At 41.5% G+C, this 19,973-nt stretch overlaps 1 protein-coding gene across 5 annotated transcripts in view; it reads right to left on the bottom strand.

Moving 5' to 3' along the window:
* Positions 1–19,973, bottom strand: part of ILRUN (inflammation and lipid regulator with UBA-like and NBR1-like domains) — a 49,774-nt gene that overhangs the window by 28,836 nt on the left and 965 nt on the right. The gene's annotated exons all lie outside the window — the stretch shown is intronic.

The raw sequence follows: 19,973 nt of genomic DNA, 5'->3' as shown, positions 1-19,973 counted from the left end.
TTGTTGTATGCTGTCCAAAGTTGCATTTTTTTGAGATGGGCAGCCCTATAAATCTAATTAGTAAACAAACAAGATAGAGTATTCCAGAGGTGGATAAATCATAAATATGCATAAAGGTATTGCAATGCTGGCAGTTTTATTTTCAAACCTTTTCTTAATGATCCTAGCCGAGTTTTTTTTTCCATAGTTGTCACACACTGAGTTGACATCCTTGCTGAGTTCTCACTGTGACCACAAGATCCATTTCCTGTATACTTATAGGCAACTCAGAATCCATCACTGCAGATATGAAGTGTCTACGTCCCAGTGTTGATCACTTTACACCTACTTAATCTTATCACATTTGTTGTTTGCATCAAGTTTCATCTAGTTTTACTATCCACATAGTTTAGTACTCACTACCTGTACATTTGGTCAGCTCATTGTTTGCTAAACCACGATCAACTCTGATTTGCTCCAGGTTATGAAGTGACCAGAACCAGTTTGATGTAGCAGTTAAGGCATCAAACTAAAAAATAGGAAACTGTGAGTTTTAGTCTTGCCTTAGGCACAAAATCAGCTGAGTGGCCTTGGACCAGTCACTTTATTTCAGTCTAGGAAAGAGGCAATAGCAAACCGCTTCTGAAAAGCCTTGCCAAGAAAACGGCAGGAATTTTCTCAGGCAACCTCCTCAATTGAACATGAATGAATGGGGGAAAAAGTGAAGTAACCAAGCAGGATATCAAACTCAACATACTTGTGAAATTAGATAACTAATGAATCTGCCTCATATAGAAAATAAATTATATTATCTGCATAGAGCAGAAGGTTATATTAAACTTCTCCTTGTTTAATCTCTTTAATGTTTTCAGAATTTCTCATGACACAAGCAAAAAGTTCAAAAGGCAGATTAGAAAGAAAAGGGGAAAAACAGTACCATTTACATACACCATGGAAAAAAATGTAAGATAATAACATATGCTTTATGGGATTAAATAAAATTTATCAATCCGTACTACAACATTTTGGTGAAATGTATATGTTGTAATGCCATCCAGCATTCACAAGAATGATAGCTGCTTCCAAGATGCAAAATATACATCCTACACAGTATGTTGCACAGAATATAATGTAGATTATATGAACAAAAAGTTCAGCCATATCTCATTTCGTAATCTCTTCTGGATATAATTAATTTACAACTAAAGAAAAGCTGGCAGGGTAACTCTGAGTCAGTCACTGTCTTTCAGTCCAGTACATCTCAAAGGATTGTTATTGTAGGGAAACGGACGTTGCTTACCTGAACGTCCCTTCTCGATGCGCAGCTGGAGAATCCAAAGCTTCGGGTTGTTCAGTAGTTGATAGCCTACACTGAGTGTGTTCCTTTAAGAGATTTCTCTTCAGACACGCCCACTTGCTCAACAGAGTCCCAGTTTTGTTCACGAAGTAAGGAGCAGTAGAGCGTCAGGAAGGAATGTCCAGCAGCCAAGTTGGGTGGGTTGGATTCTCCAGCTGCGCGTCGAGAAGGGACGTTCAGGTAAGCAACGTCCGTTCTCCAACGCGCAGCTTGGAGAATCCAAAGCTTCGGGATTTACCCAAGCAAGTTCAGACAGGGAGGGAACCCGGCTGCTGTACGTCGTCTGAAGAGTTGCATACAGCTTGGAGCACCCGGCGGCCGAAGGATGCCTCCGCCGAGGCAAAGGAATCCACCTTGTAGTGCCTGATGAAGGGATTCAAGGATGACCAGGTAGCCGCCCTGCATATGTCGGAAATGGAGGCATTAGTGGCCCAGGCGGCCGTGGTGGCGGCGCTCCTGGTAGAATGTGGAAGAATCCTTTGCGGAACTGGTCTGTTCCGAGCTGAATAAGCCCTGGAGATGCAGGATTTAATCCATCTCCCAATTGTTGTTGAAGAAACCTTCCGGCCCATGGAGGCGGGCAGAAAGGAAATGAAGAGCGATTCAGATTTCCGGAAATGCTCAGTCCGTTTAATATACCGGCGTAGAGCCCGTCGGACATCTAAGAGGTGCCAGTCTGCTTCCCGAGGATGTCGAGGTTCGGGGCAAAAGTCCGGTAGGATTAATTCCTGGCTTCGATGGAATGAGGAATTTATCTTAGGCAGAAACGAGGGTCAAGTCTCAGTACCACGCGATTGGTGTGAAATATACAGAGATCGCTTCTCACCGATAAGGCCGCAAGTTCGGCGAGCCGACGTGATCGCGACCAGAAACGCCACCTTTAGTGACAGAAAACGGAGGCTGATGGAGGCGAGAGGCTCAAATGGAGGATGCATGAGGGCCTGAAGGACCAGAGTCAAATCCCAGGTCGGGTAGCGATGTATAACAGGTGGGCGCAGATTGGCCGCGCCTCGAAGAAAGTCCCGAATCGTAGGGTCCTGCGAGAGAGGCAGCGTTGCAGAAGCCGAGAGGACCGTACTGAGAGCAGCAACCTGGCGACGAAGAGTGTTAGGCGCAAGGTGCTTGTCCATGCCCTCCTGAAGGAATCCCAACACTTCAGGGACGGAAGCAGACGTTGGATCCAAGTGGGATTTAGCACACCAGGAGCAGAAGGAGTTCCAGGTTGCATTATAAATGCGGCATGTTGATGGCCGTCTTGACGCCTGAATCGTGGGGATTGCGTTGCTAGGCACGTTGGCTCTCCTTAGCAAGATCCGTTCAAGCGCCAGGCGGTCAACTGCAACCACTGCGGGTCTGGGTGCAGAATGACCCCCTGGCTGAGGATGATCCTGTCCCCTGGAATCCTCCACGGCCGTGCTACCGACAGGTCCATCAGATCCGCAAACCAGGACCTCCGAGGCCAGTGGGGTGCGACCAGAACGACGTCTGCCCTGTCTGCTATTATCCTGCGGATCAGACGAGGAAGGAGAGGTAGAGGGGGAAAGGCATAGAGGAGACCCTTGGGCCAGGGAGAGGCGAGGGCGTCGACTCCTTCCGCCTGAGGGCACTGGTACCGGGTGAAGAACCTGGGAAGGTGCGTGTTGTCGCGGCTGGCAAATAGATCGACTAGAGGCATGCCGAATCTGCGAACTATCTCGGCGAACAGATCCGGGTGAAGGCGCCACTCGGCGTGGTCGAGGTGTTGTCTGCTGAGCCAGTCCGCTGTGATGTTTGTAGTCCCGGCAATGTGCTCCGCCACAAGGGATAGGACGTGCTTTTCCGCCCAGATCAGCAGTAGGGTCGTTTCCTCCATCAAAGGACCCGAGCGAGTTCCCCCCTGGCGGTTCACGTGCGCCTTTGCGGTTACGTTGTCCGTGCGAATTAGGACATGGTGCCCCGACACGATCTGCTGGAACCGTTGGAGGGAGAGACGGATCGCACGGAGTTCCAACCAGTTGATCCCGTTGCGACTCTCCTCTGCTGACCACGTTCCCTGGGCAACGTGGGATAGAAGATGACCTCCCCATCCCGTCAGGCTGGCGTCCGTTGTCACCACCAGGCGCTGTAGATTCTGGAAGTAGCTGCCCTGATGAAGGCTCTGGGAGGACCACCAGAGGAGAGATCTTGAGACCTCTGGCGGGAGGGATACTTGTGCGGAAGAGTTGCTTCTCCTGGCTCTCTGAAAGGGGAGGAGGAACCATTGGAGCTGGCGGGAATGGAATCTCGCCCAAGGGACTACAGACAGGCAGGAAATCATTTTGCCGAGCAGTCGGGACAGGAGCAGCAAGGTCACCTTCCGAGAGGAGAGGACCTGGGATGTTAATGACTGGAGACTGGAACACCGGTCCGGTGACAGGAACACCTGGCCCCTTACAGAGTCTATTAATGTCCCGAGATGGAGAATGCGAGTAGTGGGCTGCAATTGGCTTTTCGGGATGTTGAGGGAGAAGCCATGATGACGAAGGCAACGACTCACCACTTCTAGGTCTCGAGATGCCCGGGCCGGAGAGGGGGAGAGGACTAGGATATCGTCCAAGTAGCAGTGGAGGCGGACCGGATGTTGACGTAGATGGGCCGCCACTGCTGCCAGGAGCTTCGTAAAGGTCCTTGGGGCGGAGGAGAGGCCGAAGGGCATTGCTCTGTATTGGTAATGCCCGTTGTTGTAGGCAAAGCGTAGGAAACGGCGATGGGATAGCCGTATGGGTACGTGGAGGTACGCTTCTTTCAGATCGATAGATGTCATCCAGTCCGTTGGTCGAATGGAAGCCAGAATCGATCGGAGGGACTCCATTTTGAACTGATGGTATACGATAAATTCGTTCAGCCTCTTGAGGTCTAGGATGCCCCTGTGACCCCCGGACGATTTGGGGACCAGGAAGAAAATTGAATAGAAGCCGGTCCCGCGATGATGGAGGGGAACCGGTTCGATGGCCTGAATTTGAAGCAGGTGATGGATTTCTGCCTCCATTAGCTGGCGCTTGTCCAGGTTGGGAGAAATAGGGCATTGGACAAAGTGTGAGGGAGGTCTGGAGCGGAGTTCCAGGGTAAGGCCCAGACTGATTGTCTGGAGCACCCAGGCGTCCGTTGTCGTGCTCTCCCACTGGGGAAGAAAATGAGTCAGACGGCCGCCAATGGGAAGATGGATGTAGTCACTTCCCTCTTCTGAAGGTACGGGAGCCCGTACCCCGGAAGGGCCGCTTGGGCGCTGGGGCCTTTCGACCACGGTCTCTGAAGGCGGGTCTGTCGAAGGAACGGTCGAATCCTTGAGAATAGGGTCTTGAGGAGAAGGACCCAGAAGGTCCCGCGTCATTCCGAAAGGGCTGCCTGGTAGAGTAAGACGATGATTTACGGTCTGCCCTTTTATAAGAGGATGGCATTACCTTCCGTTTATCCTTGTCCTCGACAAGGATGGGGTCTAAGGCTTCACCGAAAAGACGGGATCCTTTATACGGAGTTGAAGCGAGGCGCCATCGAGACTTGGCATCGGCTCTCCAATTCTTGAGCCATAAGAGACGGCGAGATGTGACGGACGACACCAGGGCGCGCGAGGCAAACTTTGCAGCATTGAGCGAGGCGCCTTCTCAAATTGACGCTCCAAGGCCTTGTGCCTTCTGGAGGCATCCTTGTCCGCAGCTGATGAACGTTTGGTCTTTTTAGGGAGTGGAGCAGCAGACGAAGATGAATGTGCTGAGCGATGTCGTGACCTTTTGCGTTGCTTGGTCTGGTTGCGAAGGCGCTCTGGGGAGCTGTTGTCCTCCAGTTCAGACGAGAGATCTCGTTCCGCCATGTTATGACTTTAGTTTTTTTACTCTATTAATATTGTTATTAATATCTTTCCTTTTTTTTTTTTTTTTTTTGGAAGAGGATGAAGATGAATGTCAGGTAAGTATCTTATATTTAATTGTTATGTCGATAGGTATTAATATAACTATTTATAGAATTTCTTTCTTTTTTTTTTTTTTTTTTTTAAAAAAACAGGAGACAACTGATGAATAACAGTGGAGAATGATCAGAGCCAAAGACTGGCAGGTAAGTCCAGGAGGGGTGGGGGGTGGGTTGAGGATTAGGGAGAAAAAACTAGCCAATTGCTCCACAGAGACAAGCTAGTTAAATTCAGCAATGCCAGCAGAGAAGAGGCTTGTCCTCTACGAGTTAACTGCGCCTGCGTGGAAGCGGTTGCTAGGCAGAATCCACAACCGTTACAGTCACCGTCCTTTAAGATCTGGGGAATGGCGCTAGGCAAGGCTGCAGGCCAACGCAAACAATGGAGACAGGAAGGGTTCTCCAATAAATCCACCTTGAGGGGCACTCAAACTAGCCGGCAAGGAAGTCCGATCTGACCGGGAGGCTTGTGGGGGAAAGCTGTCAATCAGCGCGAGCTGTCAGTGAGCGTAGCTCCCAGCGCTGAGGCGGTTAAAAATGGCGCGTAATCTGAAACAGTTCAAGCGCCGCCTCCAACAAGCCCCAGTGGAGAAGGAAAGCAGCCGAGACGCCCGGGAGTTCAATGAAGGCTCAAAAGCGCTTTCAGGGCTAGGCAGCGGCAGGAGAGCGCTCCGGGGGTCCAGGGACGCTTGAGGGGCGCTCCGGCGCTCGAGGGGCGCTCCGATGGCTTAATGGAGCGTGGGGGGGGGGCGCGCTGATGCCTCTTCGGTAAAACAGCGTGCGATCAGTCATAAGTGATCCCGACGCTAGAAACAGTCTCGCAACGAAGAGGAGAGAGAGAGAGAGACGCCACTAAGAGCAGGGCGTCAATCTCCAGCCGCCAAATTCAAACAGTTCAAAAACAGCGAGGGCGGCAATGCCGGCAGACCGGAAAGCCTACCCACACGCCTGCGGCTATTCAGCGATGTTGAGGAGCAGATAATTAGCCGGCCTCAGAGAGATAAAATAGTCTTGACAGCCTGCCTGAGGGAGCAGGCAGACTCACCCCCTGCAGTAAATAACGAAGATCAGAGAACTGAAGATTAAAGTGGAAAACTACTTGAAGAATCCAAAGCTTCTGGAACAGGTTTTAGTAGGATAACAGAGAAATTTTCAGACAGTGTCACAGGCTCAACTGAGTGAACTAAACTGGGACTCTGTTGAGCAAGTGGGCGTGTCTGAAGAGAAATCTCTTAAAGGAACACACTCAGTGTAGGCTATCAACTACTGAACAACCCGAAGCTTTGGATTCTCCAAGCTGCGCGTTGGAGAAAGAGGAGGAGAAGGAAGCATTATGCATGTTCATTGCCTTGAATTATTTTTAAAGTAATAAAGGCAGGATAAAAATCTAATAAATAAAGAGAAAGAGATTTTCAGAATAGCAGAGTAAGAGTCTACTTGGAGAATTATCATTTTTTCTGTATTACAAACCAATAAAGATAAAAGATTTTAAAACTTAAGAACTTCTAGCAAAAAGCTTAACAAGGAGTTGATGTAAGAATGTTTAAAATTGATACTGGGACAATTATTTTTTAGTGAAAGTGTTTTTGAATAAATTGGAAATAAATTAGACAAATGAACCAAATCTTTCAGACCTTCATAGGAACTTTTTTTTTGTTTATTATCAAAGAGTATAGGTAATTCGTAGATTTTACAAAACAAAAGTTATACATACTGTGATGTTGACTGTAACTATGGAGAGGTGAATTGTGATGCTGACTATAACTTCAGAGTGCCATTAGAGTATTAAAGTATTAAAGGTATAAAAAGGTAAAAGTTCCCTTGCACATGCGTGCTGATCGTTTCCGGCTCTAGGGGGCGGTGCTCATCTCCATTTCTTAGCCGAAGAGCCAACGCTGTCTGAAGACGTCTCCGTGGTCATGTGGCTGGCATGACTAAACGCTGAAGGCGCACGGAGCACTGTTACCTTCCCATGTGGTCCCTATTTTTCTACTTGCATTTTTTACATGCTTTTGAACTGCTGTTGGCAGAAATTAAAGGTAAAGGAAGACCCCATAAAAAGAAAAAGATGGAGAGATTTGGTACTACTCACAATGGAAGAATAGTTAGTGAAAAATATGGAACTTATTGAGATGGCCAAATTGACTCCTTTGATCAGAGAAAATATCTGCCTTTATTGCTGACTGGAAACCTCTTTAGACTTGTGTGAGACAGAAAAAAATGGAATATATTATTTATGGTTTTAATGATTAGAAATAATAGATTATAGGAAAAAAGATTTATGTTGTAACCCTAGAGTAAGGGTTAAATTTATAACTGCACTTATACCTTCTGTAGTTGCTTTTTCCTTTGCTTTTGCATTTTAGAAGTTTAATTTCTTTTTTTTCTTACTTTATATTCATTTTTTATTTCCTTTCTTATATATTTTAATATAAAGAGACTGGAATGACACTAGTCAAAGTAAGATTCAGTATACTGATTTGATGTTTTTCCATGTCTGTCACAAATTGAAGATTCAATATTGCAGTCTTTAAAAACAAATTGTACACTCTGTTCCCCTGCCCAATATCAATGCTTGTACAATGTCATTAACATTCTGTTTGGGCAACAATTTTTTTTTTTTAATTTGATTTATATGCTGCCCTTCTCCGGAGACTCAGGGCGGCTTACAATGCGTTAAGCAATAGCCTTCATACTTTTGTATATTTATACAAAGTCAGCTTATTGCCCCCACAAACTGGTCAGCTTATTGCTCCTCAATTTCTCCAATTCCCATTTAGCAGGAATCAAAGATCTATGCTACTCAGGAAAAAAATGAATACAGGTAATCCTTGAGGTACGACAGACCATTTAACGTACATTTTAAATTATGACCAACTCACCAAAAGCTACTTATGACCCCATTTCAAAATTATAACGACTGCAACAGGCCCACGGTAATTTGCCCTTACAGACTACTACAGGGTCACTGTGGTACTCCTGCTTCTCTCCCCACCATACCACCCCATGGAAGCCTGTACTAGCCACAGAAGTTTGCTAGATAACATTTTCTGTCACCCCAACCTATCTCACTGTGTTGTTGTGAGAAAAATACCTGGTACTATATATGTTGTCTTGAGGTCATCTACAAAAGATAAACTATAAATGTAATAAATGAAGAAAAGAATACACAGAGAAACATATTTTGAGGAACAGAAGAATCGAAAACACTTAAATGGAAGATTTTCAGGGAACACTGTAAGAAAATGAACAAACACCTTGCAAGAAGGCAATAGCTATTGTCCTCAGTACTGTTGCCCAAGAACTTGCATGGACATGTCCATAAAGTCATCAGGTGATAGACCACAACTCAGGCACTTTCTTTTATGGTATAGAATATAATCAGACTATATTGGCAATTTATCTCTCACGTTATAAAACTTTGAATAGCAATCAAAGAATAATTTAAATAAGCTCTATGGATAAAGCTAATAGTCAATGGATTATTACCTAGCAGAGAACATTCATTTAATGCCTCTCTTCCATTTTAGGTACTTTATTCTCAACCAAATATAGGTATGTTTTCCCCCCTCACCCTTTGCTTAAGCTGTCTTGCTGTTCTGCAAGGGAGGATGGGAGAGAGAAAAAGAGAAAAATCCAAGCAGTGTCTTCAAGCTGGGCTTGAACACCACAACCACTGCTACCCGTTTACAGAAAAATAAGCAGGCATACAATGGGGAATACAGATTGAAAGGAAGGTGGTAGCATTGGCACCCCGATCATGATGGGAGTTACTACCCAAATAGTCCGAAGTATTCCCCATTGTGTACCTGCATATTCTCTTGTATATCTCTTCACCTCCAATCTCTCCGCTCTGCAAAGGGGGAAAAAGGAAAAACAATAGGTCAATCACAAGACAACACGTACTGGTGGCAATCACATGACAGAGGGACATGGTGAAAGGTCACAAATGTGAGCCTTGGTTGATATAGTCAGCACCATAGTTTGAACCGTCACTGAACAAGGCAGTCAGTAAGTGAAGTCTACCTGTAGTTCTACTTCAACTCTTACCACAAAATTCTGGATATTATCTCCCATCCTCCCTCCATTATATTGTGATGATTGCTTCCATATCCCTGCTTCTCACTAAGGTACTATAATATTCACCTTGAGTCGTTAAGGGGATGGCTCTTTCTGCAGCTCTTAAAAGTGATGACTAGCTAGTTCTGCTTTTATTCTGTTTTTTACATATTTATAAACAAACCTTGTACTGAATGCAACAGTGAATAAATATAACCAGACCATCAAGAATTATACTTGTCATTAATCTCTTTTAAAACATGATGTGAAAAATATTATTTTTAGATTGCAAAATGATATAATTAGATGCCATAGCAGTCAATCATCTAGGCAGTGAACTGCGTTAAATAAACTATCAAGATTTTTTTTTGAGAAAGAGAGGATTATATTCTAAACTGCTGGCTCAGTCAAATGCTATGGGATAGATCCAAGTTGACAAAAGCTACTAAGTGAAGATAAATACTTTACTTGTTGCTTGTTGCTTCTCTTTATTGCGTGGTTTAAGAGGATAATAGATAAATCAATATATCAAGTAAGATTTATACTAATTTACAATCAGATGAAGGAAGCAATACCTGTTAAAATCAGCCAGTTAATCTGCTTCCTTTAAACACATTACTTTAATTGTGACAAAAGGCAAAATTGATAAGTAAAAACAATGAAGGCCACAGGATTACGTTCAGAATACTCATCCAACAATTGCCTTGACATCTTCCTTCAAAATCCAGAATTCTTATAAAATACATAAAAAGTGCGTGAATACTAAGAAAACTGCATATTTACAGAGTATCACAGCTCAACAATAGACATTAGAAAAGCATTTTAATTGCTTCTTCAAATTAAAGAAAAAAACACAGCTTGCAATGTCATTATTTTCAATCTTGTAAACATACTTCAAAGGGGAAAGGGCTATTTATGCATCAAGGCTGATTGCCAATTCTCTTCCCTTCCATGTGTCATATTTCATCACCCAGCATTGCCACTTGGAATGGTTTCAGTATCTGTTCCAGCTAATATGTAACTGAGGCTAAAACAAATTGAAAAGCAGACTATCTTTTCTTCTAAGCATTTTTCCAAAACCAAACTGCAGTGAAAACATTTTTTCAAAAAATTTACAATTTGTTCAGTAAAAACTGATATCAACCTGGAGAGATAACAGATTACAAGGAGGATGAAAAAAACATGAGCAGAGTCATGATGACAAAGCAAATATTTAACTGAAGTTCAACTGAACAAGTGCTCTTTGCCACAAAGCTGAACAAAAAACCAACCACAGTGTACAGTGTAATTATGCTGAAGCACAACACAGATGTTTTAAGTTATGAGATGATTAAAGAACCAGTAATAAATCAGACATCAAAATTGCAGTCTATTTCATCAAGTCTTCCAGGTATATATTTAAATCATAGCATGTTGAACTCTGGGAAATAATAACCTAAGAAGAAATGCTTCACCTTCCTGAATTATACTTAACCATCAAATGTAAATAGCAAATGTTGCTTTAAAAAAGTCTCTACCTGGAAAAAGATTTATTGATGTATGCTTAAAATGGTATGTCTTTATGAACATAATCTCATAAATACATGCAAAGCAGTTTGTTTGTATGACATTTTCACAATTTACAGTTGTGAAGGGGCTTATAATTGTGAAATGAGGTTTATGAAATTAATGAACTCCTGTGAAAGAGGAAACAGATTTTTCCTATTTCAAGGGGCACAGAAGTATTCCTTGACTTATAACCACAACTGGACTTGAAATTTTGGTCCTAATTCATTGCGATCATTAAGCGAGGCACCCACATGACCACCTTGCTCATTGACCACAATCCCAGCCTTCTCAGGTGCAGTTGCTAACCGACTGCATGGGTCACTAAGTTGATAACGTAAAAGAGCTACCTGCCAAAAGAGGGCACTCAACTCCCATTCATGCACACAAAGGGTCATGAGAAAGGAAGCTAGGAACTCAAGGAGTCCTTTCTGCAGGCAACTGCAGGCCGCCCCCTGCCCTCCGCTTCATGTGTAGAAGGAATCTGCATTGCTGGGCCAGAGAAAGGAAGCTCTGAACTCAAGCACTTGAATACCCTTTCTCTGTCCCAGCATGCCAGTTCCCCTCTACTCTGTGTGTTGGCCTTTCTAGCCTTTAGAAATATTGAATTCACTAGCTTTCTGGCTAGAAAATTAGTAAATTCTATTTTTCTGAAGGATAGAAAGGCCTTTCCCAGTCAGCACCTTTGAGAATGGCAAGACTGCTTGATAGAGGGATTCTACCCCACATGGGCAAAATCAATCTGACATGCAGCCCTTCTACTCTCAAAGGCACTGACTGAAAAAGTCCATGACGAAAGTTAAATGGGATTTTAGGATGGGGCCTTGGAGCCAACATGGTTCCAAACACTCCAGGCTGGTAAACACCTTGTGCTAAAATCCCCTTTGGCTTTTGTCATAGACTTTTCACCCAGCATTTCTGAGAGCGGAAGGGCTGCTTGGTGGAGGGACTCCACCCTTTATGAGGCAAAATCAATCTAGCAATCCTTCCACTCTCTAAAAGACTGGCTGAAAAAGGTTCATCCCATAATGGACCGTTTTCAGCCATCCTCCAGGAACGAGAAGGAGTCCTGCAACAGCTTGCGACCTTCCTTGCCTGCTTCTCTGTTGACTTTCAGAGGAAGCTGACAAGTAAGATTGCAAATGGCGATCACATGATCGTGAGCACCTTGGCATCCCATTGTGAATACAAATGGGTTGCTAACAGCCCAGACTGCTATACAGGACTGTAGGGTGCTGCAACATTCATAACTTCAGGCATTGGTTTATGTCCCTTAATTCAGCACCTTTGTAATTTTGGTTACTGAATACATTTCAGTAATTTGATGATTAAGTGAGGACTACCTTTATAACACAAGCTTCTTCATATTACTAAATTCAAATGTTTCTAAATAGTGACTAAAGTAGAATAAGTCTTTCTATAAAAATTCCATATAAAAGATACCAAGGTCAAATAGCTTCCAGAATAATAATATTAATAGTGTAAAACAATAAGTGAATACATACTGGTAAACCTTATGATAATAGATCTTGACTATCATGGTCATAACTCATGACAATCATAATAGCCTGATTGCTGACCACTCGAAGTACAGTTATGTGACCAAGAGAGGAAGGAAAATACAGCTTTAATGTATCTGTTACTATAGTTCAGTGATGGCGAACCTTTTCGGCACCAAGTGTTGAAAAGAGAGCACGTGTGCATACGGGCAGCACCACGTGCTGAAAAGGGAGAACTTTGTGTGCACTCGTCAGGGCCGTGACCAGGAGGAGGAGCTGCCCAGGGGGCATGCACACACCGGATAAGGTACTTCTGGTTTCCGGGACGTGCATGTGTGCCAGCCAGCAAGTCTTCCAGTTACTGCCACGCATGTGTACACGCCGATCAGCTGGTCGGCGCTGGTCTGCTGGCCATGCCGGAAAACGGAAGACCAGCTTTTCTGGTTTTCGGCACTGCCACATGCACAAAGGCCAGCTGATCATCGCACGTAAATGCATGCCAGAAACCCGGAAGAGGAACAGGCAATACCGCACGTGCCAGGCGACATAGCTCTGCATGCCACTTTGGGCACATGTGCCATAGGTTCACCATCATGGCTATAGCTTCTATCAGAGTAGTTCTAGTCCAAATTTTGGGAATCTGTTTCTTGATCTGGACAGCCTCAAATGGCTGCCACAAATCTAGTGCTCACTTTCTCTTTGACCCCAAACTACTGGCATGAAGATTTATCTACCTTGTCCATCATATCTCAATTGAATATATTATATATTGGAAAGTTTTATTTCTCCCTTATCATAAAAAGTTGCTATAAATTTTAATGACCAACTGGGACCAGCAGCTCTCTCATTAAGCGAAACAGGCACTAAACGGATAATCATATAACTGGAACTGTGCTTTGCTTTTCCCCACTCCCTCATCCTTTTGATTGCTTTCCCCACTACTGAGATAATTAGCAAGAAGGAAAGTAATGTTTACATTCACTAGAGAGGAAGGGATTACAAGAGAGTAAGCAGGCACACAATGGGGAATACATTGGGCCATTTGCATGCTTGTGGCTCATTTTCCTCCAGCACCACCTCACTGTGTGCCTACTTACTTTTGTAATTTCACTTCTCCCCATACCACCGCATTCCTTTCAGTGTGCATTCCCCATTGTGTGATCACTTACTTTCTTTTATCCCATACTCTCCATTCATACAACAGCCTGGAAAAAGTTATTTATGATCTGTCCTTGAAGTTACAACCAGTGCACCGCCCCCATGATCACGTGACTGCAATTCAACTGCTTGGCAACTGCTTTGTATTTATGACTGGTTGCTGCATCCTTTGGTCATGTGATTGCAATTTGCAACTGTCCCAGCAAGTTTCCAACAAGCAACGTTAATTAGGGAAGCAGGATTAGCTTAACAACCATGTAATTTGTTTAATTTATGTAAACCATCCAGAATGCCGGTAAGTTGAATGGCCATATACATTTTCTTAATAAATAACTATCACGAGTCACTAAATGATCACCATGGTAAAAATTGTCATAAAATCAGGTCCAATCATATGACGACTCACAATGCCCATACCATTTAGCAACGAAAATTCTGGTTCCAACTGTGGTCATAACTTGAGGACTATCTGAATTCAGCATCTGGATTCAGAGGTAATACATTTCTTACAAGAAAGCCCACCTGCTCTAAGGGGCAATCATTCCTGAAGAATCTGACTAGAATGACATTGAATTGTAGTGATCCTTATATATTATCTAAGGATCACTATTTGTGATCCTTAAAATGCTGAAGAAAATTGCTATAAAACTTTGATGCATATGTGATACTTACCTAAGAACATGTTTACTGCCTTTCATGTAATCTATCTAAGGAGAAGGAGTACAGCTCTGCTAATTCTTCTTGATCATTCAGTGGCTTTCAATACTAATGACCACTGTATTATTCTGGACAGGCTCTCAAAATAGATGGCCTGAATTACAAAGAGCTCGACTATTAGCTAGTTCTTCCTTCCACTCTGGTCTTTGGCTACCATTTTGACATTTCTTCTCTGATAGGTTCCTGTTTATGAAGAATTAAGATCACCAACTGGAAAGGATCATTGATCCAGATCTGTGACCAATTTTACCTGTTAAGACTGGTTATCCTATTTTAGCTACAACTACACTTGAACACAGAAGTCTGGCTAATATTAACCAGCTCTGGAAACTTCTATGGTAAAAATCTTATTAATCCCTAGGCCACTATTGAACTCTTTGGCTTGTGTACTCAAACACAATTCAAAATGTAAAACCTAAAATGGCTTGGAACTTAGATGTGTGTTGTTATAAATCTCCATATATCATTGCCAGCTCAGACTCTGACAAAGACCCCAACAGCAAGCAATCAGTTCCAGAGTTGCTGGCCAAACTGATGCCTGAGGCAGCTGCAGGCAGAGGCAGTGCTGCCCAATAACCATGTCTGTCTGCTGCCAGTCTTAGAAGTTGAGGAGCCTGAGCTGTTTCCTCCTCCTAGTGCAAGGGCTTGCCACACAGAGAACAGGGTAGAACAAAGGCACTCTGCAAATCTCCTCGCAAGAAAGGAATATCACCCTTCCAAATGAGCAGTTCCTGAGTTGCTTCTATTTAAGAAGAGTAGCAGGCTCAAGCCCCTCTATTGGCAATAACTATTTGTTAACCAACATACCTTGCCTCCTGACTTGGAATCTTATGACTAATTCTGGACCTGGTCCAGCTGAAAACCCTGCTATGACATTTGGGCCTTTGAACTTTGCCTGACATCTCATACCAACCGTTTTGGATTTGGACTCACTCAAGGCAAGCTTGCTGGAATAAAGGGGACATGATTTCTTATATGTATGTGTGTGTGCACGCACATTTGCCCACACTTTTCCTTTGCTATTTCCTTGAAAATCTCCTAGTAAAGTTTTCAAACTTCTCTGTGTGTTTATAAGTGTGTAGCCTGAAACAGAACATTATGGAAATTGAAGAGTATAGAAATGTTTTAAAGGTAACGTTTTCCTCTATCCAGTCATGTCCGAAACGCATCTCCATTTCTTAGCCGAGGGAGCCAGTGTTGTCTGAAGAAAAACAGCATTTCCATGGTCATGTGGCCAACATGACTATATGCCAAAGATGCACAGAATGCTGTTACCTTCCCACTGAAGTGGTACCTATTTATCTACTCTCATTTGCTTTCAAACTGCTAGGTGGACAGGAGCTGGAGCAAGTAACAGGAGCTCACTCCCGTTGTATGGCACTTGGGTCTCAAATCTGGGTGTCAGCTTTCCAGCTGACAAGCTCAGCGTTTTAGATAATCTATTATACATACAACCTCAGTTAGCAACCACTCACAAATATAGTAATAAGGAAAATAAAATTATTTTCCTACCAATGTATGCATTTACAACCAAATTTTGTGCACTTGACAACATTGCATGCCAAAGTGACAGTAATGCTGGTCTAGTTTTATGAAAAAAAATCTATTTGAATGAGATGGCAGTAACCAGTAATCTCTCAGTCATGTGTACACTGAGTGATCATTTCACTTAATGACCTAGTCCTTAGAAAGGAACTTGGTCGCTTAACAAAGTGGGAGTAGGTGTTAATTAAACACATTTTGCTATGTATCCATCAAAAAATGTATTATACTGTTACTTTAAAAGTAATAGCAAATTGCCGGTACTTACTTCTCTTAAACAAACACAATCAAGCTACTGAGTTACTCAGCCATCTCCTGGGTAAGAAAAAAAATGTAAAACTGTTGGGACACAAAACTGTGATGACAATACAATCAGCCACTTTAAAAAGAATTATGGACTACAAATAGTTTTCATTTAATAATCCTGATTGTGACTGGCAATGCCACCAATGAGCAATGTTATTAAGTGAAACGTAAATATGTTGACTTCTGTCAGTATCACTGTGGTCATTCAATGAATCATTCAAGTTGGCTGTGACTTGCAATTTACTACAATTTACTGCCAGCTTCTTTTCCAGCGATTTTGCTTGTTGGAAGCTGGCTGTGAAGCTCACGAATGGCAACATGTGATTGTGACTGTCATAAATGCATGCCAGTTGCAAAGCAGTTGAATTGTGATAATGTGACCATGTACACTTTGACTGTCATAAGTTCAAGGATCAGTTGTAAAACTACTTTTCCAGAGCTGTTGTAAGTTTGAAAGGTTGCTAAGCAGGAGAGTTGTTAACCAAGGACTACCTGCACTTTTTATTGTCAATATATACTGTAAATATAAGACCAATGCTAGCTCATCAGTTCTTTCATACAGCTAGTTTAAGTATACTTTCCTAATGCAGAATATTTTAAGTTGTACCATCAAATCTTATTTTTAATTATTGTCACATTTTTGCCATCACCACGGTTGGATAGATCCTCCAGGTTACCATTCTACTACTATACTGTTATACAACTGAATGGAAATGATTTTTTAAAATATTTACACTGTTATGCATTTCAAATCTAAATTTTGTCAAAAAAATATTTATAGAAAGAAGATTTAAATCATTTAAATAAGAATGTTAGCCTTCTTAGTTGAATTAAAAATGGATTTTTATGACAGCATATCAATCAGTTTTACCTAAAATAAGGTAGTTGTCTTTCTGCTTATCCTTGGACATAATCCTTTGAACATAAAGTTTATGTTGATAAGCTGAAGAGTTTAGGAAGGTTTTAAGAATAAAATAAAAGTCTCTTCCTAGCCTTTTACCTCCTCTTAAGTTTTTTTCTGAAATTTCTGACAAGTTCTGGAATGTAATTACCAGAAAAATTAGTAAAGGTCTTATCCTGAATGGAAGCATTTCTTCTATAATTAATTCACTCATCCCATCACAATTCTAGGGTATATGTATTCAAGGCTGAGGATGGAGTACAGAAATTCTGTATGCACTCCTGCGTATTGTCAAATACATTTCTCAATATACTTTACTTGAAATTGAAAGGTTGCTAAAAAGACCAGTTGTCAACCAAAGACTACTGGTACTTTTTATTGTCCATATAAATATAAGACCAATGCTATCTGATCAGTTCTTCCTGAATGTTCTTTCATACAGCTAGCTTAAGTATATTTTCCTAATGCAGAACACTTTAAATTGTTTTTAAGTTAAGGATTTGCAGATCCTAACTAAAATATAATTGAGAGCTGGCACAATCAAACAAATCACAGAAGTGTGCACTAATTTAAGGCTAGGAACAAAACTGGGAGCACAGGGACCTATGATTATGCATACCATATAAATTTAAATATCAGAACTGCTGTACAAAGATCTGTTCTACTCTTTCATGCCGCAACATAGCTAGGTATCATAACATACCTGACCATAGACTTAAACATATGTTACAATACTAGAGCCAAGCTTTGACATCTCTATTTTTATCAACTAATTATACCTTCAACTGAAGAACTCAGGAACAGATAATAAACATATTGAGAAAGAAAGTATGGCACTTGTAAAATGCAGAAGTCAACACTGAAGCCATGTTCATTCACTCTTGTATACTATGATCATTTATTTAAAAGGTACTGCATGGACCACTTTAAGCTTATATGGCATAATGTACCATTCCTTCTCCAAGAATAAATGTATTCAAAATTTGGTAAAAGAAATATCAACACTGGATGCTTCTCTTTGCTGATTCAATATTTTAATATTTCCTCAAACACTTGGGGGGGGGGAGAGAAATAATACAAAATGGAAAAATAAATACAGCCTGGGGAATGGAATGTACATGAGAATATTATGCTGTATTGTTTAAATAAATAAAATGTTCATGGACTTTGCTATCCCCTCTCTTGGTGCATTACTCTCCCCAGCTGCATTATTAATGCATACAAATACATCTGATTCATTTAAAATATAAATACAGTCAAAATACTGAAGACTTTTTTCTTCATATACACGATCACATTATTCTGTCACCAGAATTCTTTGCAATATATCAGTAATAGTCACATACTTCCAGAATCCAGTAATTACCAATACCAGTATAGAATTCATGCTTATACACTTAAATATTGAAATATAGAGCTTGAAGGACATCATGCATTATGCTGCAACAAATCTGTTTACCACATACTGGTACAATAGATCTATGGAGATCCCCAATGTTATGACATTTGTTTATGGGATTTCTGAATTTTGAACTAGGTGGGGTAACAATGTCTTGTGAAATCTAGATTCAACACTGTTTGGCTCAAAAGTTCATTGGATAATCTTGCATAAAGCTATCACACAGATGAGATGGTATCCTTCTTTCTGGAATGTACTATTAAAGAGTGCAAGTTGAGGAGATGTAGCTTAGATATTATGATTAAACATTTCTAGCATGATTTCTCCCTTTTCATGTGTAGAAATCCTCTTTTAAAAGAAGACCAGGCATACATGTACGTTAATCTAACCTATAGTTTAAAGTGGTACATTCCAGTTATGCTTACGCTTCTGCCATACATCAGAAATAACAAAAACAAACTCAAATTTCAGTTTAAACATGACAAAATATATTTATCAGCAGCAAAGTAAGAATTTCTTGTATGTAATAAAATTCACTAAGGAACTATTATTAATCAGATTCAAACCATTTTTACAGCCCAGTTCTAATAATGTTGTTTTACATATAAGTCTCCTTAATTTCAAATTGAATTATTTCCAAGGAAGCTTGAACTGGGATGAAATAATTTTTATCTATTTATTTCATGATGCTGCTTGAGTGCTAGGTTTTTATGAAATAAACGGAAGACTTGATGTACTCAACTACCAGAGGTTACATCATTACATGTAAGTAGTTTTCTCAATAAGAATATGGAACTGGTTTCCAATTCCCCATTCTAGTAAAATGCCCTAGGATTTCCTGGCAGACTCCCATTACAATACTAAGGTTTCATCGTCGAAGTTGGGGGGCTTTTTGAGATCAGTCAAGATCACTACTTGACACCAAATATTGTGTTCAATATTCCAGCACACTTTTTTTTTTTTTTTGCAATCTATACTGATGTAACACTTGTACAACCAGGTTGGGGACAGATTTTTCTGGAGACTATCTACAGTATGTGATTTCTAAGAGTCAATACAACTTGATGGCACATAATCAATCACTGATTGTAATAGTTTGTAGATATGTGATTTGCATAAAAGTCAAAAAACATTATGAGACAACAGAAATTTGATCAGGAAGAGAAAGTTCATAGACTGAAAACATGCCCTGACTTTACACCACCTTTATTCAGACAGCATGCATAGCTTAAAATTTCTGTTTACAAACCTGTGAACCAGAACTTCTGTAATAAACAGGTGGTGATTAAAACTGAATAAAAGTTTTAAGAATGTGGCTTCCACAGATATAATCAGCCAAAATTGTAGACAATTCTGTTTATCACTAATAGCAACAATACAAATTCACTAACGCACACACACACACACACACAAAAAGGCTTGATTCAGGGTGTAAGCGTCACTTCTTCTTCAATGACTCACCATACTGCTGGGGGCAATAAAAGGAAAGCAAAAACATACACAAAAATTCCATAAGCAGAAGAAATCAAAATATGACTAACTTCGAATTTAAACGAAAAGAAGTAGCCCACATTGGAGGAAAGGGGCACA

Source organism: Pantherophis guttatus, chromosome 3 (genome assembly GCF_059756535.1).
Source record: "Pantherophis guttatus breed Tessera chromosome 3, ASM5975653v1, whole genome shotgun sequence".
Lineage (NCBI taxonomy): Eukaryota > Metazoa > Chordata > Lepidosauria > Squamata > Colubridae > Pantherophis > Pantherophis guttatus.
This window is presented reverse-complemented; position numbering and strand designations above follow the sequence as displayed.